The sequence below is a fragment of the Schistocerca serialis genome, chromosome 3 (assembly GCF_023864345.2).
Source record: "Schistocerca serialis cubense isolate TAMUIC-IGC-003099 chromosome 3, iqSchSeri2.2, whole genome shotgun sequence".
Taxonomy (NCBI): domain Eukaryota; kingdom Metazoa; phylum Arthropoda; class Insecta; order Orthoptera; family Acrididae; genus Schistocerca; species Schistocerca serialis.
The window spans coordinates 367524752-367551102 of NC_064640.1; the positions used below are offsets into that span (position 1 = coordinate 367524752).

The following is a 26351-nucleotide window of genomic DNA, read 5'->3' on the forward strand; positions in this document are numbered from 1 at the left end:
ATATTACAAGTATCATCCTCTGCCACGCAGTTTATGGTCATTCGCACAATATAAGTGCCATATAGAGGAGCAAAAAAAAAAAAAAGAAGTACTAAAAAGCACTTAGCAGTCAGATTATGTGAACCTCGCGTATGAGGCATTTCACTTCCTCAGCAGACACTACAAAATATGTCTTACATTTTGTGAAACACTATTCCAAGAAACTGTGACGACATCTGACTGTATACACACACGACTCCGACTTTTTAATGTGAAAACTCTTAAAGATTTTTAAACAAAACAAAAGTTATTAACATTCTACATCGCTATTCTTCACGTCTACATATCTGTAGGCCTCTGCCGCTAGCGGGCTCCAACTGTACCGTATGTCACGGTAGTGTGTAAGGTGACTATGTCGGTGCGTGAGATACAGTGTTTCCAATTAGAAGAGTTCGTCCAATCATGGAACACCTTTTCCTGGAGCATGACAATGCCAGATTACACATGATGGCTGCGACATCTCCAACTATCCGACGCCTTGGGTTCACTACCCTCGATCATCCTCCATATAGTCCCAACTTGGCCCCATCCGATCTTCATCTGTTTCCAAAACTTAAGGAAAACCTTCGAGGACTTCAGTTTGATAGTGAAGAAGCGGTGCAAGCGGGGGTGAAGTTGTGGATCCGTCAACAAAGTAAAACATTCTACAGTGACGGTATCAACAGATTGGTCTCGTTGGGAGAAAGGTGTTCGTCGCCAGGGTGACTATGTTGAGAAATGATTACGTAAACATGAGTACATATGTAGAATTTTTTTATTTAAAAAGCTTTAAGCTTCGATATCATTACTTTTCAGCGTGGCCTCATGCTTACTATCCACTTATTACAATCCTAAAAAAAGAGATATTATGATACACGCAGAGGTGCAAAGACGGTCAATTTTCCCGAGCGACTCTTGTCAATCGAATAAAACGCGTTGTCAGGCTGAGGGCATATGGTACATGCAGCAGATATATTCTGCCATACACTGAATATCGGTTATTGTAAGGAAAAACAGCGGATCGATGCGGATGCCCAAGTGCTATCTGAGCTGGGCGTATGCGGGGATGCTGGCAGCGTTTCCAGAAACGTGGCGCGCACCGCGTGCACACATCACGTGTTGCTCATGGACTGCCTCGCTGCCAGCCGGCCGCTTCCCGTCACATGACTGCTGCCTCCGTCTCAGCTTATTCCGTACCTACTCCATCACCGTTATTTGTGTAGAAATGCTAAGATCCGCCCTCTTATATACAACGTATCAAGAGCCTCTGCGTGATGCACTAGCATAATACGCGTACACATAAGAAACGTAAACTTTTTCGCCAGGTTCCTCCACTATATCCTTTGTCATTAGTCTTCTGACAAGTTTGATGCGGCCCGTCACGAATTCCTCTCCTGTGCCAACCTTTACATCTCAGAGTAGCGCTTACAGCCTACGTCCTCAATTATTTGCTGGATGGATTCCACTTTCTGTCTTCCTCTACAATTTTTACCCTCTACAGCTTTCTTTAGTAAAATGGAAGTTATTCCCTGATGTCTTAAAAGAAGTGCTATTACCCTGTCCCTTCTTCTTGTCAGTGCTTTCCATATATTCCTTTCCTCGCTGAACCTCCTCACACCTTACCTTATCAGTCCACCCAAGCCGGCCGGGGTGGTCATGCGGTTCTAGGCGCTACAGTCTGGAACCGCGCGGCCGCTACGGTCGCAGGTTCGAATCCTGCCTCGGGCATGGATGTGTGTGATGTCCTTAGGTTAGTTAGGTTTAAGTAGTTCTAAGTTCTAGGGGACTGATGACCTAAGATGTTGAGTCCCATAGTGCTCAGAGCCATTTTTGAAGTCCACCTAATTTTCAACATTCGTCTGTAGCAGCACATCTCAAACTCTTCCGATTCTCTTCTGTTCCGGTTTTCCCAGAGCCCATGTTTCACTACCATCCAATACTTTGCTCCAAACGTATAGTCTCAGAAGGCCTATGTCAGATACTAGACTTCTCTTTGCCAGGTATGTCCTTTTTGCCAGTGCTAGCCTGCTTTTTATGTCCTTTTTCCTCCTTCCATCACGGGTTATTCTGCTGCCTAGGTAGCAGAATTCCTTGTCTTCATCCACTTCGTGATCCCCAATACTGATGTTAAGTTTCCCGCAACCCTCATTTCTGTTACTTCTCATCACTTTCGTCCTCCTTCGGTTTACTTTCAATCCATATTCTGCATTAATTAGATTGTTCATTCCATTCAACAGATCTGTAATTCTTCTTCCCTTTCACTGAGGATAGCAATGTCAGTCAGTGAATCTTATTACTGTTATCCTTTCACTTTGAATTTTAATCCTAGTCTTGAACATTTCTTTTGTTTCCGTCATTGCTTCTTTGATGTATAGATTGAACAATAGAGGCGAAAAACTACATCCTTGTCTTAGACCCATTACCACAGCAAAATTAAGACACCAAACTTCCGACTCAAATGAGAAACTAGAAGAACTGTGGATAATATTGTTCTGTAGTCTGTTGAATATATCACCGGGTCATTTCCCTGGAATCTTCTTAAGAAAATTAAACTAAAGGTGGCAGTCTTGAAAGTGCTACAATCATTTATATAGCACGAAGAGTGAAATATTACATAATCTATTTTGTATCATCTATTCAGTGCGTCATGTATCGAAGAAGTCTGTGTCGTAACCAGTCAATCTCAAACACTACATGTTCACTAATGTAGAATTTAGCATGCCTGATGACAGTAAGAGTCCAGACGCTACCATTAACAAGACACTGCAAATTCTGAGGAGATACGCTGATTCATAACCGCTCAATTTCCCCCGAAAACTCACGGAGATTGGACAATGGTACGGCCGTCTCTGTCGATGGCGTCCTAACACAGCTCAGTAAGTGAAACCCGTCTCCTATAGACATGTTATGTACTCGTACGCGTATGAATAAGCATTTGCATATCTCAAAGAACATATACCCACTCTTCTGTCTGCTGTAGTAGCTTCATTTTTGCTTGTAAACTGCAAAGGCGTGTCTTAAGCTCGCGACTTAAACTATGAGACTAGCAAGCAAATATCTTTTAGTTAGTTGCGGAGAATGAGTTAGCCACACCCCGTATGGTTGTTGGACAAAGGATACACTCTTTGCATTGCTTGCTGCCATGAACATGTAGTGGTTTCCCTGCTGGGATGTGTTTAATCATTTGGTATAGACCCTTGTCTTGTGATTTTGAAACGGACACATTGAAGAGACGTCGTCCAAGAACATAGTGAGATTGTTGCTTCCTTGCATGACCTTTGCGTAGTTATACGTTACATGGTTTTTATGATTTATGTACACGAGACACTCTGTAATTAGTTTCTCTGTTCGGTTTAACAACTTGGTTAGAATTGCAAGACGCCAGGCCCTCTGGCCTCTTCCTTGCACTTATGAAGAGCCATCAAACCAGCCTATCTTGCATTTTTAAAATCTAAATTTGCATACACGCAAATTAAAGCCATGTCGCTACCATATTTCACTGTCATGGGAAGTAGGTAACTGGATGCTACATAGCGGTATGTGCATGATCGGGAATAGGATGCATGCCTATCGTAATTCTATTCATTTCACACTGGAGACGAATGGGCACTTTTGGGCTGTGAGGAGGCCAACCGCTCACAATAGCAGTAAATGGTCAGAAGGAGTGGGTAACATTCGGTCACTGGGAATTGCGGAAGTCCCGACCCACCCATGGCTGGCGGCTCTTCTTTTGGCGTCGGGTCTCAGAGGTCAGAGCCATTTTTACAATGACTGGGGCAGTTTTCTCACGAAAGCCGAATATTTTGGGCAGGACCGCGCCAGCTGAGGGCCACGGCTGTATTGTTGTTTGGGACTTCTCGGAGAAATAGTCACCGAGCTCCAGGGGGTAGCCGAAAGAAAGACACGACGCGACACGTAGCACCCCAATTATTATATTCTGTTGACTCCCATCGCCAGACAGCTTCTCGCGCAAAGTCCTGGCGGAGGCTGTGATGGGCTGCTGTGCTATTATATCAGCACAACTATTACATCAGCACACGTTTGCACGTACCGACGGGGATTGGCGGGACGGTACGGTATTGACGCCTAGGTTGACGGAGTACGGTAGTGGGACTAAATGGCTCTGAGCACTATGCGACTTAACTTCTGAGGTCATCAGTCGCCTAGAACTTAGAACTAATTAAACCTAACTAACCTAAGGACATCACACACATCCATGCCCGAGGCAGGATTCGAACCTGCGACCGTAGCGGTCACGCGGTTCCAGACTGAAGCGCCTTTAACCGCACGGCCACACCGGCCGGCGTAGTGGGACTCTCGACGAATTTATTGTAAGGCCATAATTGGCGAAAGCTTTATTACCAACTATTAGTCGAGTTCTGGCAAAGCGAAGCAGTCGATCCCTGAGCGCGGGGCGGAAGAGAATTTTGAGGGAGTTGGTTCCCGGCCGCCGCAGGAGTCGTTCGCGTACTTTCAGTTAAGGGTCGCACGATAGCAAACACGTGGCTAATTACCAGAATACGTAGGATTCAGTATCCATTTTCTATTCATTTATTTGAGTCTGTAAGTAGTTTATCCCACTGCTTTTCCACTCATTAAGAGAGCTGATACGAATAGAGGATTATTTTTCTGCTTTGGTAACTGTATGGTCATGTTAAGTCACGTGGTCCGTTGAAGGACACACTTATGTAAGAGATGAGAATTTTTAGCCTCTTTCTGCATAACATACCCACGCTTATTCAGTATTCACATAATTTGCGACTTTTATATAGTCATTTTCCACTCCTCTGATCTTTGATTGCCGGCCGTTGTGGCCAAGCGGTTCTAGGCGCTTCAGTCTGGAACCGCGCGGCCGCTACGGTCGCAGGTTCGAATCCTGCCTCGGGCATGGATGTGTGTGATGTCCTTAGGTTGGTTAGGTTTAAGTAGTTCTAAGTTCTAGGGGACTGATGACCTGAGAAGTTAAGTCTCATAGTGCTCAGAGCCGTTTGAACCATTTGATCTTTGATTAAATCCTTACACGTGCTCACTTCAGAAACACGTTCGCGAAGGAAGTACATTCAGTTTCATTGTACTTCAAGGTGAAATAGAAGGATCTACCTTCAGCAAAGAAATTATTTTTAAATGCAGTTTTCAGTTAATAAGGTAAACTTCTGATACAATAGAACATCAAGTCACATGGCTGCAGTGAAGAAGAGATCGAGATTTAGCTACCACTGGAGCTCATTTTCAGTTTATTAGGAGTTGTAGGATATCGTGCAACTGTGCATGTCCATTTTCACTGTACGGATTGTTCCTACAGGAAGTGATTCGGCAACACAGATAGGGAGAAGGTAGATGATATTTGTTGAGAAGTTTAAGGTTTCAAGTTATCTTTCTTTTGCTTATGTTTAATCCCCCTTTCATTATTTTGTTCCGCCATGAGAAAGTTTCTGGTCATTAAAAGATATACGGTAAAAGTTAGATCACGTTGTTATTCATTTATGGGTCATATTTTATTTAGAGAGAATGTTTCGGAGTATTAAAACAGGGGCCATAGTATATTATGAACTACTGGTTGCAGTTTGAGGTAGTGACCTGCAAGAACACACAAACTCTTTCATGTCAGCGAAGCGTTGCCCTGATCAGTCAGAGACAGATTGGGAACGATGTGAGTGGTGCATTATCATGTTGAAGTTACAGGGAGCTTGTGAGTTTCCACAGTCGAAGCACCGAACGCAACCACCTCAAAATCTGTACCATGCAAACCACTGTAAAGTTCGTGGCAGAGGGTACTTCGCACAGTATCACTAGGGCTGCTTTCGATTCCATCTGCGTATGGACCGCGGGAAGGGTGATTGCTTAAGCGCCTCTGTGTGCGCTGTAATTAGTCTAATCTTCTCATCGCGGTCTCAACGGGAGCGATACTCAGGGGAGTTTTACTACTCGTATATTCCTAGATTTCCCGGTTAACCCTGGAACACTACACGGGGTAAAATGTTACATTGTTACTAAACCATCGAAAATCTTACTGCTTCGTATTTCACTCAAAGGAAGTCATAATTCACAGTTAATTACAATTATAAGGTCTCCAGTGGCTTGTCACACAAAAAAGCACAAAATATACTATTTTACACCCTATACTGCCAACACCAGATTGCGGGGGAACCGCGAATTGGTACCAACTGCAAAATTTTACAATGGTTTAGTAATCTAGGGTTAATACTGATTCTTGAAACGTTGCAAGCAGGCTTCCGCGGGACGGTTGGCGTCTATCAGTTTAGGTTCTTGTGCATCCCCACGACGCTCACATACGGGTCAAACAAACCTCCGAACATTCGTGCTGCCGATCGTTGTATACGTTCAGTATTCCCTAGTCCTATTTGTTTTGGTCGCACACACGCATTAGCAATATTCTAGGTAGGGTCGCACGAGTGTCTTGTAAGCAATCTCTTTTGTAGACTGGTTGCATTTTCCTAGTATCCTACCAATTAATCCAAGTCTGCCATCTGCATTACCTTCGACTGAGTCTATGCAATCATTTCACATTCCTACAAATGTTTAGACAGGTATTTATATGCGTGTGTGAAGCTCTTGTATGTGGAAAAGTAGAAGTTGTTCCGTAAAATGTCGGATCACTTGGTACACAAAAGTTCTTGCACAACCCTGTTGCGCGAATCAGTCCTTAGATCAAAGATGCCATTCCAAGTTCAACGCAGTGTCGTTTAAACTAATCCTCAGGATGTTGAGTATTTATGTACACACGAGCGTAGCTTAACAAAACAACAGTTTTAGTTAACTGATTTCACTAGAATAAAACTAATAGGAATCAATACAAAAACGAAAGGAGCTAGTACTTTGCCCTGTGGATGGCAGTCAACATTTGACGACGTTGGCTGAAATAGTGAACGTGTGAGGTTTTAATACGGATCCTCAGAATACAGCGAAATGGATGAGACTCCGACCGCGAAAATAAAACACAGCGTGGCACCGAGGGAAAGAAAGCCCACATGGATGATGAATGCTAACTTGCGGACTCGTGCAAAAATTTATAGGGCCAATAAATCTTCGCTCTTCTGTTCCGCATACGAATACAGACACATTCGTGTCATTTTAATGCTATTTTCAGATTACTTTATGGCCACTATAAACACTGTTACATTTTTTCCAAAAGACCGTATTTCAAATACACCATTATCTAAAATGCAGTTCGAAGAATGTCAGGGGTGCGCTGAAAGAAAGAGTGTAAAATCCATATCGTGTATCTCAAGCTGCGTTTTCCAATGCGAGCTTACTGCCGTGGAAGACATTATGATGATATACGTTGTAATAATTTTATTTTCGGCATTCGTATCCGCCAGCAGTAATGGAGGCTGTAACGCAGTTTGAAGTCAACCATTAAGAAATATTCCACTTTCAGAATTTACCGACTGTACGCTAGCAAATATTGCTGCGACAAAATATGTCCATTATGTAGAGAAACACTCACAGCTGCTATATAAGTTATTTTGACATTTACAGCTCACCTGGCAGCGACTTTTACCGTGACAGAAACTCCATAATTTATAATTTTATAGCAACAATACTGCTAGGAAATACTTCCCCGCACCGCTACTCTCTGTGAATAAAACAAATCTCTTCTTTGACATTTGTTCAGCTAAAGTATGCAAGTATGCAAAAGAAAAACATTGAAAACAAACTGTGCTGTTGCAGAAAAATAAAATACTAATGTTTATCAAATGATAAAACTAAGCAAAAATCTTCACTGTGCAACAACCACGACACGAACTAACAGGGGCTTCAAAAAACATACAGACCCAATTGAAGAAATACCGGCGATTTATTTCCCCATGATGAGATTTGGGATTTCGCTTATGTACAGGAGACTTGAGGCAGTTACGTCTTTAGCATTCTTCCATCAGCTATATTTCGAATACTGTGTTGACAACAAATGGTGCAATCAACAGCTTTTTCTTCCTGTATGAAGCACATCTTATACATTCTGGTACAAACATCGTTAAATCGTGTACATAGCTACAGTGCAACATTCAGCATGTGATCGACTTGCCCATATCTCATACTATCACAAAGATTAATCATAAGAAAAAGTTCATGCAGTTTTAAGGGAAATTATTTTGAACATCAGAGCAGATACAGAAAACATGTGAAAATAAAATGACCTGCTCGCATTTATGACTCATTTACTACTACATTCCATGACAGCGACTGGGAGAGCTTGGATTGCAAAAGATACGTTGCAGCAAATACAATATACTGTCGATTTTCTGGTAAATACTCACATTGCAAAATATCATAACGAGTACAATTACTACTGACGTCGTAGTTTCAGTATGAGAAGGCTTTTCATGTTATATATTCAATAATCAGCTTCTTAGCAGAAGGAGTTACGAAGGTGACACATCAAAGGCAGCAAATACTTTTCATTATGCAAATGTGATAGAAAATTTTATTAATTTTGGACTACACACACACCTTTCCGATCTACTTCGAGCTCAACGTAAGTCCAGCAGCGCTCACTAAATGCTAGAATGATCGCAGAACAAAGAAATCGACTGAGATTGTGTGCTAATTAATCAGATATAATAGATCCATTGATCCTTTGAGTGGCCCACTCATATGGAAATTATTCGTTGCAAGATTTGGCGAGGATGGGGCTCTTAAGAAACTCAGACCTCAAGTTTAATAGGGTACGTACGTGGTCTTGTTGCAACATAAAGCCTAGAAAAATTCGCACAGTTTTGATCCGTTTTAAAGCTGATGATACTTTTAAGGTGTTTAAAATACGATGCAGGGACGACAATGGACCTTAGCGGCGTCAAGCGCTCCGCCATACCGCTTTAGCTCTCTACACCTCTGCCATTGGTAGAGGATCAAGGCGTAGTCTGCAGTGACGATTTCAGCGTTACCTACTTGCTCAATGCACCGAAACATTTCTTCACACACATCAATATGTCACTTTTTACAATCTTTCAGATCGTTTGTAAAATAAGAGTATATATCGTGTGTACTGAGGTGTGCTGAAACATGAGTAAAATATACAGCTGCTGTAGTGTCATCCGTTGTTACTTCACGGGATCCATCAAGATTTTTTTTTTTTTGGGGGGGGGGGGGGGAATTTTAGGGCGCAAAACATCTAAGGTCATTAGCGCCCAGTATAGAACCATAGAATGCTGGGACCGCGAGGGTAAAAAAAACAGTTAACAGTTTCGAGGCCGAATACAGAAAGGAAGAAAAACATATAAACATATCTAAAACGTCAAGACGTTACAGAAGAGTATCTAAAAATCTAAAAGACGTCGACAAGACACTGGAGTCACCAGGTAGAAATCAAATCTCTTTTGTCAAGTCGACCAGGCTGTTGGGAGAGGTTTGACTTCTCTGAGTTTGTTCCCATGAAGGGAGCACCAATGGTCATGCAAACGTGACGTGATACGCCGATAGAGAAAATTACGAATATCTTGCGAGGGAACAGAGTAAAAGGCGGACCGACCGAGATGGACTGCGGCCTTGGCTGCAGCATCAGTAGTGTCATTCTCAGGCATACCAACATGGCCAGGAACCCACATGAACATCACTTGGGCTCCCCCATCCGGGAACAAATGGAGGCAGTCCTGGATCGGTCGAACGATGGGTTGGACTGGATCTGGATCATCCAGATTCTGAAGGGCCTGAGGGAGTCAGAGCAGATCACACAGCGAGTGAGCTGGTGCCTCCGGACATAGTGAACAGCCTGATAGAGGGCACAAAGCTCTGCGGTAAAAATTGTGCACTGGTAGAGAAGCCGGTATTGATACGTATCATCCCCGACGACAAAAGCACAGTGCGCGGACTTGGAACCATCAGTGTACAAGAATAAGCTATCGGCAAGTCGTGAGCGAAGTTCGAGAAATTTGCAGCGATAGGTCAGCTGGGGAGTTGAAACCTTCGGGAACGAGCTGAGGTCAAAACGAACACAAACCTGTACCTGAAGCCAAGGTGGTGAAGGCCTCTCACCCATTCGGAAAGTAGCAGGAAGTGTGAACTGCGGCTTCTGAAGCAGGTGACGAATGCGGATGCCGGGAGGCCGCAGAGAAGAAACGTACATCGTATTGGCGGTCAAGAATGTCATCAAAAAAAGGGTCAAAGGTTGGGTGGCCTGGCATGAAAGAACGCCGACACGCATACCTACTGAGTAGGATGTCGCGCCGGTATGACAGTTTTTTTTTGTTTTGGTTTTAGGGCGCAAAACTGCTATGGTCATTAGCGCCCGGTCCGTGACTTAGGAAACAGTAAAAAACCGAAATTGAAAACCAGCAGCAATGGGAACGAAAGTCATAAAATTGGAGAAACTAAAAGCAGAAGGAAGGCTTAAAAATCCACTACAGAAAGGGGTTGGTTGTCCCCAAAAAAAGCTTCAAATGACTGACGTCATTTCACTGGCACTAATAAACTGGAGAACGCGGTCGGCTGAGCGCGTGTCATCTGCTAAAATCGACGATATATCAGGCGATAGCTGTAGACGGGAGCGTAACGGATTAAAATAGGGGCACTCAATTAAAAGGTGTCTTACCGTCCACAGCTGAGAGCAGTGGGGACATAGTGGGGGAGGATCTCCGCTTAAAAGATGTCGATGGCTAAAAAGACAGTGCCTTATCCGGAGTCGAGTTAAAATTACCTCCTCCCGACGACGCGTTCGGGAGGAAGAGGTCCAAGCACAAGGAAGAGCTTTCACGTCCCGCAATTTATTATGGGGAAGTGTCGACCAATGCGCGTGCCATAAATGAACAACACGACGACATAAAACGCTCCGTAGATCGGCGAAGGGAATCGATTGAATAGCTGACCGAAGAAGAGAGACTGCAGCCTTGGTTGCAATATCGGCCGCCTCATTTCCACAGATACCAACGTGTCCCGGGAGCCAGAGGAACGCCACCGAGACGCCCCCCAGGTGGAGCAAGCGCAGACAGTCCTGAATCCGGTGGACCAGAGGGTGCACAGGATAAGGAGCTTGGAGACTGAGGAGAGAGCTGAGAGAATCTGAGCAGATAACGTACTGTATCCGCTGATGGCGGCGGATGTAGTGGACAGCCTGGAGAACAGCGTAAAGCTCCGCAGTATAAACCGAACACTGGTCGGGAAGCCGAAAGTGATTTGGGGTGTCGCCAACAATATAGGCACTCCCTACACCTAACGATGTTTTCGAGCCGTCGATGTAAATAAATGTGGCGTCCGTCATTTGTGCACATAGAGCAGCAAATGCCCGACGATAAACAAGAAGGGGTACCATCCTTGGGAAATCGACAAAGGTCACGGAGCAGGCAGATCCGGGGACGGAGCCAAGGCGGTGCTGTACCCCAAGTTGTCAAGAAGGTTTTAGGAAAGCGGAAGGAAAGAGAATGGAGCAGTTGACGGAAGCGGACTCCCGGTGGTAGTAGGGAGGAGGGGCGGCCTGCATAACCTACATCAAAGGAGGCGTCGAAAAAAAGTCATGGGCTGGATTAGCAGGCATGGAAGACAGATGGCTAGCATAACGACTCAGAAGGACTGCTCGCCGATTGGACAGCGGAGGTTCAGCAGTCTCAGCATAAAGGCTTTCCACAGGGCTGGTGTAAAAAGCTCCAGACACTAAACGTAATCCACGGTGGTGGATAGAGTCGAGACGCCGAAGAATAGACGGCCGAGCAGAGGAGTAGACTATGCTTCCATAGTCCAATTTCGAGCGCACTAAGGCGCGATAGAGGCGGAGAAGGACCACTCGGTCCGCTCCCCAGGAGGTACCATTCAGGACACGGAGGGTGTTAAGGCATCGCAGACAGCGAGCCGAAAGATAGGAAACGTGGGAGGATCAGCACAGTTTTCTGTCAAACATAAGACTTAAGAATTTAGCGACGTCTGAAAACGGAAGGTTGACAGGACCTAGATGTAAGGAGGGCGGAAGAAACTCCTTACGTCGCCAAAAATTAACACAAACGGTCTTACTCGGAGACAAACGGAAGCCGGTTTCGATGCTCCAAGAGTGGAGGCGATCGAGACATCCTTGAAGACGTCGTTCAAGAAGGCTGGTCCGTTGAGAGCTGTAGTAGATCGCAAAATCGTCCACAAAGAGGGAGCCCGAGACATCAGGAAGGAGACAATCCATAATTGGATTGATGGCAATGGCAAACAGTACAACACTCAGCACGGAGCCCTGGGGTACCCCGTTTTCTTGGGAGAAAGTACGGGAGAGAGTAGTGTTCACCCGCACACTAAATGTGCGCTCTGCCATAAATTCGCGAAGAAAAAGGGGTAGCCGACCTCGAAAGCCCCACGAGAACAGTGTGCGGAGGATGCCTGTCCTCCAACAGGTATCGTATGCTCTCTCCAGATCAAAAAATATTGCTACCGTTTGGCGTTTCCGGAGAAAATTGTTCATGATATAAGTGGAGAGAGCAACAAGATGGTCAACTGCAGAACGATGCTTTCGGAATCCGCATTGGGCAGGTGTTAAAAGACTGCGGGATTCCAGCCACCACGCTAAACGGTAATTCACCATACGCTCCAAAACCTTACAGACACTACTCGTGAGAGAAATGGGGCGATAGCTAGAGGGGAGATGTTTGTCCTTTCCAAGTTTCGGAACAGGAACGACGATAGCTTCCCGCCATCGTCTGGGAAAAGTACTGTCGGTCCAAATTCGATTATAAAGGCGAAGGAGGTAACGCAGACTGTGGGTTGATAAATGCAGCAACATTTGGACGTGGATACCATCCGGTCCTGGGGCGGAGGAGCGAGAAGAAGAGAGTGCATGTTGGAGTTCCCGCATGGAGAAAACAGTATTGTAGCTTTCGCGATTTTGAGAGGAGAAAGCAAGAGGTCGCACTTCCGCTGCACGTTTCTTCGGGAGAAACGCTGGCGGGTAATTTGAAGAGCTCGAAATCTCAGCAAAGTGCTGACCCAACGAGTTAGAAATTGCGACGGGGTCCACTAATGTATCATGCGCCACAGTGAGTCCAGAGACCGGGGAGAAACTAGGCGCGCCTGAGAACCGTCGAAGCCGACTCCAAACTTCCGAGGAGGGAGTGAAGGTGTTAAATGAGCTAATAAAGAATTTCCAGCTTGCCTTCTTGCTATCGCAGATGACTCGACGGCATCGCGCACGGAACTGCTTATAGCGGATACAGTTGGCCAAAGTAGGATGGTGGCGGAAAACGCGGAGAGCACGTCGCCGCTCACGTATTGCGTCACGGCATGCCTCGTTCCACCAAGGAACTGGGGGGTGCCGGGGCAATTTGGAGGTGCGTGGTATTGAATGTTCCGCAGCTGTAAGAATAACGTCGGTAATATGTGTGACCTCATCGTCGACGCTGGGAAAGTGACGGTCATCGAATGTCGCTAGAGACGAAAAAAGTTTCCAATCAGCTTGGGCAAACTTCCAGCGTCGCGGGCGCATGTATGGCAGTTGAGGCTGCAGTCTAAGGACACATGGAAAGAGGTCACTCAAGTGTGTATCATCAAGGGCGAACCATTCGAAGCGCCGAGCTAGCGGAATAGTACCGACCGCAAGGTCCAAATGAGATAAATTTGTCGTGGAGGCAGACAAAAATGTAGGGACCCCAGTGTTGAGGCAAACTAGATCCGCTTGGTGGAAGACGTCGAGCAATTGTGAGCCGCCGGCCGCGGTGGTCTAGCGGTTCTAGGCGCTCAGTCCGGAACCGCGGGACAGCTACGGTCGCAGGTTCGAATCCTGCCTCGGGCATGGATGTGTGTGATGTCCTTAGGTTAGTTAGGTTTAATTAGTTCTAAGTTCTAGGCGACTGATGACCTCAGAAGTTAAGTCGCATAGTGCTCAGAGCCATTTGAACCATTTTTGAATAGTGAGCCACGTGGACAAGGATGTGGAGTTCCCCAAAGCGGGTGGTGGGCATTGAAAACCCCAACCAGCAAATAGGGGGGTGGAAGCTGACCAAGAAGATGAAGGAGATCAGCTCGTGCCATTGGTGTGGACGATGGAATGTATACAGTACAAAGAGAGAACGTGTATCCGGAAAGGGAAAGACGGACGGCGACAGCTTGGAAAGAAGTGTTTAAATGGATTGGGTAATAATGGAGAGTTTCATGGAGAAGAATCAGGAGTCCTCCATGTGCTGGAGTGCCTTCAACAGAGGGGAGATCATATCGGACCGACTGAAAATGAGGGAGAACAAAGCGGTCATGGGGACACAGCTTTGTTTCCTGAAGACAGAAGATGACCGGCGAGTAGGATCGTAAGAGGATCGACAATTCATCCCGATTGGCTCGAATACCGCGGATATTCCAGTGGATAATGGACATAGGGTGAACAGAAAATGGAGGAATGTGACCAAGGGTGCTGTCAACTCAACGACTGCTCAGAGCTTGCGACCGACAGCATGGAATGGCATTCAGCCGAAGGCAGAAGATCCTGATCCATAGGTTGGTCAGGAGCAGCTCCTGCCACCAGCGATCGGCCGGTTGATCGGCCACCAGCAGTGCGCCTTGGCGACACAGAAGACGGCCGAGGGCGATTTCCGCCAGGTGGTGCTGTAGATGGGACACGCCTTGGCGGAGAAGGAGAGGAACTGGGTTTCTTTGTAGCCTTCTTGGAAGTATGATGTTTAGATGAAGGAGGAACCGATGGCTGGGAAGTTGCGGTACGTAAAAACTCTTCACGAGTATGCTCTTTTTTCGAAGTCTTGGTGTCTGACTTTTGGGCTCGATATTTAGCAGAACCCGACGAAGGGTGAGCCATAGAGTGGGCAAGCGAAAGTGGCGAGGTCGAATGGGCGATCTTTGCGCTGGCCGATCTGACGACCGTGGCACTAAAGGTGAGGTCGCAAGTCTGCATGGCCGCCTCCTTTGTTGGCCGAGGAGAAGCAAGGACAGTGCTGTATTTTCCTGTCTGAGGCATGGTGGGCTGTCGACTAGCGAATAATTTTCGAGCAGTAAAGGTCGACACCTTTTCCTTCACTCTTATTTCCTGGATGAGCTTTTCGTCCTTAAAAATGGGGTAATATCGAGAGGAAGCAGCGTGGTCACCCATACAGTTGATGCAGCGAGGGGATGGAGGTGGACAAGCACCCTCATGGGCATCCTAGCCACACGTAACACATTTGGCCGGATTGGAACAGGACTGGCTAGTGTGATTGAACCGCTGACACCGATAGCAACACGTAGGGTTTGGGACATAAGGGCGAACGGAAATTATCTCATAGCCTGCTTTGATTTTCGATGGGAGTTGAACTTTGTCAAATGTCAAGAAGACAGTGCGGGTTGGAATGATGTTCGTGTCCACCCTTTTCATAGCTCTATGAACAGCCGTTACGCCCTGGTCAGACAGGTAGTGCTGAATTTCTTTGTCAAACAATCCATCGAGGGAGCGTGTATAAACGATCCCACGCAAGGAATTTAAAGTGCGGTGCGCTTCAACCCGGACAGGGAAGGTGTGGAGCAGAGAAGTACGCAGCAATTTTTGTGCCTGGAGGGCACTGACTGTTTCTAACAACAGGGTGCCATTCCGTAATCTGGAACAAGACTTTACAGGACCTGCAATTGCGTCGACACCTTTCGGAATAATGAAAGGGTTGACCATGGAGAAGTCGTGACCTTCGTCAGACCGAGAAACAACAAGGAACTGTGGCAACGATGGAAGAACTGTCTGTGGCTGAGACTCAGTGAACTTACGCTTGTGAGCAGACATAGTGGAAGGTGAGGAAACCATTGCGGAAGAATCCCCCATGATTACCGGCGTCTCCGATGGCGTGCTCCTCCCTTGTGGGGGCCCTCTCTGAGGGCACTCTCGCCTTAGGTGATTGTTCACACCTCAGGTCACACCTCCCGACAAACGGACGGAGGGACCAATCGGCACTTTCGGAAGGTATCAGCTCGGGTAATCACCCCTCCCTGGGCCTGGCCGTTACCAGGGGGTACGTACGTGTCCTACCTGTCTACCCAGGGCGGGGAATTACGTGTTATCCCGTCACCGGCTACGCATGGAAATGCGTGGGTCGGCCTTCAGACACGCACAGGGAGGAAAAAAAAGAGAAAGGGAAAGGAAAGAAGAGGGATCGCAAACGCCGCAGCGGAGAAAAGGGCAAAGAGAAGAGGGAAGGAAAAGAGAAGGACAGAGGAAGGACGAAGACTTGCAAGTGTAGAAAGCAAGGAATTTGTAACAGTTTCGAGTGTCCGTCTCCGGACGTAGGCACAAACCATACTCCCAGAGGGGGAGAAAGGGAAGGAAACAGCCAGAGGTGAGGGGGGGGGGGCGAAGATGGGGGATGGGGAAGGATGCGGAAAGGGAAGGTATGCAGCCCGGAAAGGAAGGAGGGCCACATTAGCTCGGGGTCCCGTGCTCGCTACGCACGTGTCCACAAAAGAGTTGTGGACCCCCCCTGGGGGGCCAGTATGACAGTGTTAGTTCCATCAAGATGGCATCAATAACTGCAGTCTTTTCTGGTACCACAATGGAGGGACAAAGGACGAGAAACACAGTCGTTGGATGTCAAAGTATTCGCGAATTTTCGGTTCCATTCATAGACTTATTTCTATGACAACCATGCACCGCTATTCTGGACCTTTATTTGCGATGAATTTAAATATACACTCCTGGAAATGGAAAAAAGAACACATTGACACCGGTGTGTCAGACCCACCATACTTGCTCCGGACACTGCGAGAGGGCTGTACAAGCAATGATCACACGCACGGCACAGCGGACACACCAGGAACCGCGGTGTTGGCCGTCGAATGGCGCTAGCTGCGCAGCATTTGTGCACCGCCGCCGTCAGTGTCAGCCAGTTTGCCGTGGCATACGGAGCTCCATCGCAGTCTTTAACACTGGTAGCATGCCGCGACAGCGTGGACGTGAACCGTATGTGCAGTTGACGGACTTTGAGCGAGGGCGTATAGTGGGCATGCGGGAGGCCGGGTGGACGTACCGCCGAATTGCTCAACACGTGGGGCGTGAGGTCTCCACAGTACATCGATGTTGTCGCCAGTGGTCGGCGGAAGGTGCACGTGCCCGTCGACCTGGGACCGGACCGCAGCGACGCACAGATGCACGCCAAGACCGTAGGATCCTACACAGTGCCGTAGGGGACAGCACCGCCACTTCCCAGCAAATTAGGGACACTGTTGCTCCTGGGGTATCGGCGAGGACCATTCGCAACCGTCTCCATGAAGCTGGGCTACGGTCCCGCACACCGTTAGGCCGTCTTCCGCTCACGCCCCAACATCGTGCAGCCCGCCTCCAGTGGTGTCGCGACAGGCGTGAATGGAGGGACGAATGGAGACGTGTCGTCTTCAGCGATGAGAGTCACTTCTGCCTTGGTGCCAATGATGGTCGTATGCGTGTTTGGCGCCGTGCAGGTGAGCGCCACAATCAGGACTGCATACGACCGAGGCACACAGGGCCAACACCCGGCATCATGGTGTGGGGAGCGATCTCCTACACTGGCCGTACACCACTGGTGATCGTCGAGGGGACACTGAATAGTGCACGGTACATCCAAACCGTCATAGAACCCATCGTTCTACCATTCCTAGACCGGCAAGGAAACTTGCTGTTCCAACAGGACAATGCACGTCCGCATGTATCCCGTGCCACCCAACGTGCTCTAGAAGGTGTAAGTCAACTACCCTGGCCAGCAAGATCTCCGGATCTGTCCCCCATTGAGCATGTTTGGGACTGGATGAAGCGTCGTCTCACGCGGTCTGTACGTCCAGCACGAACGCTGGTCCAACTGAGGCGCCAGGTGGAAATGGCATGGCAAGCCGTTCCACAGGACTACATCCAGCATCTCTACGATCGTCTCCATGGGAGAATAGCAGCCTGCATTGCTGCGAAAGGTGGATATACACTGTACTAGTGCCGACATTGTGCATGCTCTGTTGCCTGTGTCTATGTGCCTGTGGTTCTGTCAGTGTGATCATGTGATGTATCTGACCCCAGGAATGTGTCAATAAAGTTTCCCCTTCCTGGGACAATGAATTCACGGTGTTCTTATTTCAATTTCCGGGAGTGTATTTTACACTTTCAATATGCACGAGTCAAATATTAGATCACTGTTCGCACCTGGTGCAAGTTATTAGTGGGGCAGCCATCTTTACATTGTTCCCATCTCGCATTTAGGCTATCGATCTGACGAAATATTCCTAAAAGTTTGGTCTTATGTAGTCAGTAAATGGGTCTATGCTGGCTATTGAAGTCGGTCAGTGATTATAGTGGCAATGAAACGAAAGATGATAGAAGGCTGAAATAATCAATTTTGTCTTCAGCAACTGTTTCACTGCGAAAGATCGTATAGCGATTCCACCTTGTAATAAGCACCAGAATGCCGAAAGGGCAGTTACTGGCATAAGCGATTGTGGCGTATAAAATAAACTAAAATAGTGCAACGAAGGTAAAGCCTACAGACATGGTGAGACATCATTCTAAATAGATCATATATACCTGCTCGCCTTACAGCAGCAGTTACTGTATGTTTCTGGAGCAACCAAGGTTCCAAGCGATTGGAAAAAGTACAGCTGAATCCCGTTTGTCAGAAGGGTCATCGGACAAACGCACTTAATAATTAACTTACATCAGTGATGCCAATCTGCTGTAGAATCATGAATAGGTTTTATGCTCCAGTTTGGAACACTAAGACCTCTTCTGTAGGCATCAACACGGATTCCGAAAACCTGCCGGCCGGGGTGGCCGCTCGGTTCTAGGCGCTACAGTCTGGAACCTCAGGACCGTTACGGTCGCAGGTTCGAATCCTGCCTCGGGCATGGATGTATGTGGTGTTCTTAGGTTGGTTACGTTTAAGTAGTTCCAAGTTCTAGCGGACTGATGACCTCAGAAGTTAAGTCCCATAGTGCTCAGAGCCATTAACCTCGCCCAGTTGGTCGGTAAGATTAACGGCACATAGGTTGACACCCTGTATCTTGACTTCCGGAAGGCAATGTTACAATCCTACACTGTTTTTGAGTGAACGAAATTCGAATTTACGAAATCTCGGGCCAACTTTCTGACTGGATCCAGAAATTCCCAGCAGATAGAACTCGACACGCCATTCTTGAAGGAACGAAATGAAAAGATGTAAACGTAACTTTGAGATTACTTTATGGGTACGTTATAGGATCGTTACTGCTAAGAATATATATAAATATTTAAATGATTACGGTCCGAATATCCGTGATGATGTTTGTGGACGATGCTGTTGTCTAGTAAAAGCTCGCAACGCCCTAGGACAGTGGCAATATGGAGTAAGACATACAGGGAATCGAAAATTGGTACTGTTAACCCTGAAAGTAAACAAATGTAACGCATTTCGCATAAACAGACGAAGCGACCCATTACTGTTCAATTGCGCTATTGGCGAAAACTCAATCAAAACAGTAACTACCATAAAATACACTCCTGGAAATTGAAATAAGAACACCGTGAATTCATTGTCCCAGGAAGGGGAAACTTTATTGACACATTCCTGGGGTCAGATACATCACATGATCACACTGACAGAACCACAGGCACATAGACACAGGCAACAGAGCATGCACAATGTCGGCACTAGTACAGTGTATATCCACCTTTCGCAGCAATGCAGGCTGCTATTCTCCCATGGAGACGATCGTAGAGATGCTGGATGTAGTCCTGTGGAACGGCTTGCCATGCCATTTCCACCTGGCGCCTCAGTTGGACCAGCGTTCGTGCTGGACGTGCAGACCGCATGAGATGACGCTTCATCCAGTCCCAAACATGCTCAATGGGGGACAGATCCGGAGATCTTGCTGGCCAGGGTAGTTGACTTACACCTTCTAGAGCACGTTGGGTGGCACGGGATACATGCGGACGTGCATTGTCCTGTTGGAACAGCAAGTTCCCTTGCCGGTCTAGGAATGGTAGAACGATGGGTTCGATGACGGTTTGGATGTACCGTGCACTATTCAGTGTCCCCTCGACGATCACCAGTGGTGTACGGCCAGTGTAGGAGATCGCTCCCCACACCATGATGCCGGGTGTTGGCCCTGTGTGCCTCGGTCGTATGCAGTCCCGGTTGTGGCGCTCACCTGCACGGCGCCAAACACGCATACGACCATCATTGGCACCAAGGCAGAAGCGACTCTCATCGCTGAAGACACGTCTCCATTCGTCCCTCCATTCACGCCTGTCGCGACACCACTGGAGGCGGGCTGCACGATGTTGGGGCGTGAGCGGAAGACGGCCTAACGGTGTGCGGGACCGTAGCCCAGCTTCATGGAGACGGTTGCGAATGGTCCTCGCCGATACCCCAGGAGCACCAGTGTCCCTAATTTGCTGGGAAGTGGCGGTGCGGTCCCCTACGGCACTGCGTAGGATCCTACGGTCTTGGCGTGCATCCGTGCGTCGCTGCGGTCCGGTCCCAGGTCGACGGGCACGTGCACCTTCCGCCGACCACTGGCGATAACATCGATGTACTGTGGAGACCTCACGCCCCACGTGTTGAGCAATTCGGCGGTACGTCCACCCGGCCTCCCGCATGCCCACTATACGCCCTCGCTCAAAGTCCGTCAACTTCACATACGGTTCACGTCCACGCTGTCGCGGCATGCTACCAGTGTTAAAGACTGCGATGGAGCTCCGTATGCTACGGCAAACTGGCCGACACTGACGGCGGCGGTGCACAAATGCTGCGCAGCTAGCGCCATTCGACGGCCAACACCGCGGTTCCTGGTGTGTCCGCTGTGCCGTGCGTGTGATCATTGCTTGTACAGCCCTCTCGCAGTGTCCGGAGCAAGTATGGTGGGTCTGACACACCGGTGTCAATGTGTTCTTTTTTCCATTTCCAGGAGTGTACAAATGTGTAAACGTGCAGAGCGACTTTTAAAGTGAAACTACCATAGGCAAGTAGTTGTAGGAAAAGCTGATGAAAGAATCTTAAGTTTAACCCATCCAAGGAAGAAGTGGGTTACAACACACTCGTTCGACCGATTATTGAGTATCGCTCGTCAGTGTGGGAACCTTACCTACTAGAGGTGATGCTAAAGAACCTAATAAGACCGGCGCGTTCCGTAAGGGTTTTGTCAGATGCTCATCAAACTTTAGTGGCAGATTCTACAGGATTGCATGTTTCAAGAAGAATCAGGCCAGATATTATGTCGTCCTATTAACATCACGGGAAATTATGACAACAGGAATCTGAGATAAATTTGACTCATAATAACGCTTCCCACGCACCATTCGCAAATAGAACAGGGAAACAATGATAGGGTTTTGTGAGCGCACGACAGGAAGGAACAGGGGAGGGCCGGCCGCGGTGGTCGTGCGGTTCTACGCGCTCCCGTCCGGAGCCGCGCTGCTGCTACGGTCGCAGGTTCGAATCCTGCCTCGGGCATGGGTGTGTGTGATGTCCTTAGGTTAGTTAGGTTTAAGTAGTTCTACGTTCTAGGGGACTAATGACCACAGCAGTTGAGTCCCATAGTGCTCAGAGCCATTTGAACCATTTTTGAACAGGGGAGGGGTGGGGGGAGAGGTGGGGATAAAAATGGTAGCAGGAATATTCTCCACAATACACGAGGGTGGCTTTTGGGGTATAAAAGAAACGAAAAACGACAAGAGTTTAACGTTCCGTAGGCCCCATGAACGTTACAGACACAGCACAAGCTACGGATGGGGAAAGGTATCGGCTGCAACGTTTTCAAACGAACCAGTACGGCAATTGACTTAAGAAATTTAGGTAAGCCGGATGTAAATGTAGATGGCTAGACGGGGAATTTAATCAGCGTTCATTTAACAGCAGTTGCAACTTTAATTTGATCGCTAGGAAAGTACAGGAACATTTGAACGCTGAAGTATGGATTATACAAATAAGCCCGAACGAAAGTAACTGTATTACTTTTGAATGCATTATGGGAACAGCAGTGATCAATAAAATTGTAACTAATTACTATTAAAAACAGTCTTGATCACAATTTATTTTATAAGGTGACCGGTTTCGACCACTGCTGTGGTCATCTTCAGACCATTGAGTGGAAACCCCTTTCTGTTGGAGAATCACAATTGTGATTCTCCAACAGAAAGGGGTTTCCACTCAATGGTCTGAAGATGACCACAGCAGTGGTCGAAACCGGTCACCTTATAAAATAAATTGTGATCAAGACTGTTTTTAATAGTAATTAGTTGAAAGTAACTGTGTTTGTTAACTTCCTAGCTGAGACCCTCAGAGACTGCCAGATCTCACTTGACGGTGGAACTTGAAACGGGGTGATTCAGCCCTTCACGTAGGGCTAGGAATTGGATGATTAAAGTTTTGCAAACAGATCTACGGATCTCACAATAAAGGCTGCACTTCAGCTTAACACAGATCTTAAAAGGGAGGCGAGGAACCTGACAGTTGGCAACGTTCGAGGGCAGCAAATAAACACCAGACGAGGTTGTAGCCACGGCGACGTAGGTGCATGCGCACCGCCCGTCGCTGACAGAAGAAACACACACACACACACACACACACACACACACACACACACAGAGAGAGAGAGAGAGAGAGAGAGAGAGAGGTAGCTAGCTTTGCTGTGCAGAGTGCATGCACCGTTACTGGTGCCCCAATTCGCCTTGCGTCCCGTCGGGCGCGGGCGAGGTGAATGTTCTGGCAGCAGCGGCTGGCCGCACGCAGACAGTGATGTACAGCGTCGCGCCGCACGGCGGGTCGAACCAGGCCCTCCACCTATTTCAAGACAAGCTGCAAACCTGCAAGATGACTCACATCTCAATCTTAGCGGTCCTCGTTACGTTTCGGCTTTAAAAGGAAAAGTCAGATGCAAAGTACTTCCACTTTCAGTGGCAGCTGCGCAATCTCGCTGGAACGTAGGCCAACATTGGACCGCAGCGCAAAAATGTTGTCTGGTGAGGCGTGGTCCGTATATTTACTCCACGATACGTTTATTTTGCCTCCCGGTAATATATTTATGTAATTAAGAGTAATCACAAGTACATGGCGTAATGAAGACCACAATCAAATTCTCCAAGATTCCAGACTGAGCAAAAACTTTCCATTTCTAATTATATTATCCGAGCAGGACGATGCTGGGGTTAAGCTACTGGACTACAGTCAAATCCTGCCTCCGACATCTAGATTTAATTTTTCCCTAAATCACTATGCAAACGCCGCGATAGTTCCACCGAAAAAAAAACAGGATCATTTTCCTGATCCAGTGCTGTCCAATTCTGGAATGTATTCAATCTTTACTAATTTTGTGTCTCTCTTGTCTCGTCTTTGGCGGAACGCTAAATCACAATCTTTCCTTCTAAATACAGCTATGCTGACTGGACGTGCAACGTACAAATCGAGCTTCTGCAGTCCGTTAGTAATTTGCCTACGAGCAAGTGTAACAGCACGAAGCAACAAAATCATTAACTCAAGTTGCTTCCTGCTACTCTACTTCCAACTTTAAATTAACAAACACATTAATGAGTTGCTTCCTGGCAGGAAATTGCGGAGACGTGGCTTAGCCACAGCCTGAGGTTTATTTTCAGAATGAATTTTCACTCTGCAGCGGAGTGTGTTCAGACTTGAACCTTCTGGAAACTATCCCCCAGTCTGTGACTAATCCAAGTCTTCGCAATGTAAGAGACCCTGGGAAATCAAGGGCGAACTACTACGTTAAAGCTTCACCTAGGGAAGAAAGAGAATTAGACAAGAAAGAAACAGTGGCTGTTGCAGCGAAGAGGGGAACCACTGCTGGTGTAATAATACCGGTTTTTAGGAAGTGTGAATTTACGCTGACGAAGGACGCTGGGCCATAATTAAGGATATGACAAACTGATTAAAACACTGGATTAGGAGTAGCTTCAGGATATATAAGAAGGATGCCTGGACAGTTATTAAAAACCATTAGTTTTAATGTATTGGGATAAATAATGAGTAGAAAGTCGCTATTTCACAAAATAAAATCGTCTTTGTTTGCGGTAGATATCAGAGACGGAGGGAGTATGAATCCAATGTTGAGGTTTGCTTACACTAGAACAATGGTTCCCAACAGGTGGTCCGCGAACTATGCCAGAGGGGTCCGTAAGATGCTACTAGAATAAAAAATATATTAAATATATTTCGTATGATAACAGATTTTGTTTTGGCCGCTTCCTGCATGAGCAGTTTTAAACTCAATATTTTTTCAATAATGAATATGTCAATGTTTTTTTCTAAGTACCAAAATTAGAAAACGTAATAAAAGATTCTTAATTTGGCTTTTTCAGGTACTTGATACTGTGATATGACAAGGTACCAATCATGCTCGATGAGGGGGATCCTCGAGAAAATTTTGTTGGGAACCCCTGCACTAGAACAAGGCGCCGCTGATAAGTCAGTATTGTACCGGCTTGCTTCCTTCATTCCCACTGTAGTTACCCGGCCTCTGTGGCCGAGCGGTTCTAGGCGCTTCAGTCCGGAACCGCGCTGCTGCTACGGTCGCAGGTTCGAATCCTGCCTCGGGCATGGATGTGTATGATATCCTTAGGTTAGTTAAGTTTAAGTAGTTCTAAGTCTAGGGGATTGATGACCTCATATGTTTAGTCCCATAGTGCTTAGAGCCATTTGAACCACTGTAGTTCCGTGAATATGACGAGTCTGAGCGGGGGAGGCAACGACGTTGGGATCACGGACTTAACTTCAAACTTTGTACACATTGAGTACACCATTAGAACAACATAATGTGCAAGTAGTAAGGTGCACTATGCTGGCAATTCCGCAAAAATGGCAAGAGCAGTTTTACGTGTCTATTATGTAACTGACGTATCTGTGCGTAGGTGCCGAACGTTTAGAGTTCAAGGTGGACAAGTGGTTAGCTTTCGAGCTTCGTAAGACGAACATGTATGAGACGACGGTTCGACTCCCACTGAAACCTTCGTTTTTGTACTCAAAGTATAAATTCTGTGATATTCAAAATATTTGCACCTACAATATTCCTTCTTGCTACATTAGCAACGTCTTACAGCTACGCAGGTTAACTGACAAACGGGGCCTGCCCCTGTGTCTGCAGCTCGAAGCGTCGAGGTGCAAAGTAGATCCAGGTGACTTACCAAACTGCATGTATAAGGGATTTCTCAAAGCACAACAGTCACACATTTTCAGGAAAACTTTATGCGTTTCTTCATTTAATTGTCGATAGTTTTAAATGTGTCTGTTCTAATAGTTAAATTTCATTAAAAATAGTAAGTATTCAAATAATATGAAATTCACTAAAACGTCATGCAAATACACGTTTTTCTAAATTATATTATGTCTCAAATGTCTCACAAATTAAATAATATAACCAGTGATGAAAATAATATAGATTAAAACTTAAGTTTCAGCAGGACTCGAATGCTATACATTCGTCTCACGAAGCTCGAACGCTAAGCACTCTTTTTACTCCTGGGGAGTATAAAAGGGATTCAAAAATAAGGAAGGAAAATTGCCACAGCCATTGTTGCCCTAAATAAAAAAAAAACAAAAACAAAAAAAAACGAATCAGCACTTTAGGTGTTGGCCCCTATCTAATACTAACCTAGAGCTATGGGGGTAAAGGAAAGATATGAGGATAAAGGAAAGGAAACCACAGGGGAGAAATGAAAATTACAGAATTAGAATTTTTGTTTCTTCTTTTAATTTTTATTTATTTTTTACTTTTATTTATTTTTTGAGTGTTTCTGTTTTTATGTTTTATGTACACTACTGGCCATTAAAATTGCAACACCAAGAAGAAATGCAGATGATAAACTGGTATTCATTGGACAAATATATTTTACTAGAACTGACATGTGATTACATTCACGCAATTTGGGTGCATGGATCCTGAGAAATTAGTACCCAGAACAACCACCTCTGGCCGTAATAACGGCCTTGATACGCCTGGGCATTGGGTCAAACAGCTTGGATGGCGTGTACAGGTACAGCTGCCCATGCAGCTTCAGCACGATACCACAGATCATCAAGAGTAGTGACTGGCGTATTGTGACGAGCCAGTTGCTCGGCCACCATTGACACACGTTTTCAATTGGTGAGAGATCTGGAGAATGTGCTGGCCAGGGCAGCAGTCGAACATTTTCTATATCCAGAAAGGCCCGTACAGGACCTGCAACATGCGGTCGTGCATTATCCTGCTGAAATGTAGGGTTTCGCAGGGATCGAATGAAGGGTAGAGCCACAGGTCGTAGCACATCTGAAATGTAGCGTCCACTGTTCAAAGTGCCGTCAATGCGAACAAGAGGTGACCGAGACGTGTAACCAATGGCATCCCATACCAACACGCCGGGTGATGCGGTGACGAATACACGCTTCCAATGTGCGTTCACCGCGATGTCGCCAAACACGGATGCGACCGTCATGATGCTGTAAACAGAACCTGGATTCATCCGAAAAAAT

At 46.6% G+C, this 26351-nt stretch overlaps 1 protein-coding gene across 3 annotated transcripts in view; it reads right to left on the bottom strand.

The window, feature by feature from the left end:
* The window catches only part of LOC126470186 (calcium uptake protein 3, mitochondrial-like), a 657418-nt gene that overhangs the window by 128457 nt on the left and 502610 nt on the right, over nt 1-26351 (bottom strand). The gene's annotated exons all lie outside the window — the stretch shown is intronic.